Raw genomic sequence first — 2,149 nt, forward strand, 5'->3', positions numbered from 1 at the left:
TATACCACTAAAATGCGCACGGTCGAATGTAATCCACGGCATGACAGAGGTCGTAATATATTGATTGGATAAAAAACGTTTATTTTTTATCAGGAACGCTATCAATACCTTGCTCAGTTAATAGCAGCACCCCTGAGATGATAGTTAATGGGAATTTTGAAAGAATCATCTATCTCATTGAAAATAGAAACAATTTTTTGTTCACCAAAATAAATCACTTCGTTTCTCTAATTCGGTTCTTTAATTTTGAAAGATATATAGGTTTTTATATATCATCTGAAAGAACTTCGTTTTCTGAGCACAGCGATATTTTTTTCGAACCCACACACTTTCATCTCGATTTTTAAATCAATATTTAAAGAAAAATAATAATAACTTTACTGTTTGATACTAAACTGACAAACTGACAGTTCGCTCCCATACAAAGTGACACCGAGGGGCGCTAATAAGGTGATTTTTGCAAATGTAATCGTACTTATTTAAAATAGTTCCAGTGTACCAAAAATGATGAAATTTTGGGTTTGGGTTCCATTTTTAATGCAGACTACGAATATGCATTTGGTACCTCAATACCCTTAAAGAACCCAATTGACAAAAATGTTACATACGACCCAATCAAAAAGCAATCCAGAAATAAGATTGTATTGCACTCATTAATTTTCATTGGGCCTGTACTAAACCAATAAGTGTCATTTTTTGACACAGAATTTGGTGTTTTCGATCGTGGGACGAACTTTTATTGTTTTTTTGCTTTCAAGGATCAATTCTCGAGTACTTTTTCAAATGGACGTAAGTGACTTTTGACACGAACTGAGAAAAACGGGTTTGATGTTTCATGCGGAAACGTTTAAATCTCATTTTAAAAATATTGGTTGAATTCCAATACCGTTTCCACAAGCGAAACATTATTTTGACGCGCTATAATGTAGCGTAAAAATTTTACACGTTTGTTGCGTGTATCATACTGTTACTGAGAAATAATCTTCATACGCCCTTTTGCTTTCGCAACTATTACTTACGCTCCCTCAGATTCGTCGTTTTGACATTTATGTTGTGTGATACGTCAAGCCAGATAAGACTGTTTATAATTTCTAAAATCAGTTACGTCGTTAGGTTTTAGAAATTTGTGTGGCCTAAAAACATTGAAAACGGTGGACAAAAAGGTGAACAAAGTGGTGAACGCCTAAGCTTTTTCACATTTATATCACTGTGAAGTAACTGAGAAGTGTTGAGGGAATTTATACCTGTAATTGTAATCAGTTCATTTTTGCTTGCTAATCTGGTTAAAAAGTTGTACATAATTATCTTAAAGAGAAATCGTCCAGCTCAATCCTGTGTAGGGGTAAGCAGTGGGACCATCATCATCATCAACCACTCAAGTGCAGTTCAATCCTGGTCGAATTCGCCGGCAAAAATTTCGGTCAACATCCGGTTACTTCGACGACTGTCGGATTATCTTATTCGATGCTGCAATCAATAGTTTGTTATCTAAAAAGATACAAGGGAACACAGACTGCACTTCCAATTCCTGCTGGACACAATAAAATCTGTCAGCAAACACTCCAATCACAGACAAACAGATGAAATAAAGAACAGAGTAAATCTAGATGAACAGAGCGTAATCGCATATCTTTAGCCGACCAATTATTGTGCATTTCATTCCAAACTGAACAAGAAATATTGCAACAAATAAAAAATTGTCAAATAAAATTAAAACATGTAACAAAAGTGCGCATTTCCGTCTAATCTTATTGATTTCTTCGATGCACTTATACCTTTTGATGCAAGCAATAAGTGTTTAGAAGACACCCAAAACGATATGACGGAAACGTGCTTTTTTTGTATTTTTGGGGTAGTCTAGTTTCAAATGCAATCAGCAATAAAACAGTATACATTCAGGTTTCGGAATCAACAGATTGTTGTGTTTAGTAAAATTATGTTGGTACAGTTAATGAGCATTATTTTATTTTCTCAGCATTTTCCTTTGACATATGGCTTTCATTATGACTTATTTTTTCTTAATCTCTTTCTGGCGGATCCATGTCACCTTCGAAATCATCCACTTGATTTGATTTGGGTTTTCGACCACGTTTCGATGGAACAAGAGACTTGAGAAAGGTTTGATAAAATTCCTTGTTTTTAACGAATG

The sequence above is a fragment of the Ochlerotatus camptorhynchus genome, unplaced genomic scaffold (genome assembly GCF_037179485.1).
Source record: "Ochlerotatus camptorhynchus isolate MF236.1 unplaced genomic scaffold, CSIRO-AGI_Acam_v1.1 ptg000434l, whole genome shotgun sequence".
Lineage (NCBI taxonomy): Eukaryota > Metazoa > Arthropoda > Insecta > Diptera > Culicidae > Ochlerotatus > Ochlerotatus camptorhynchus.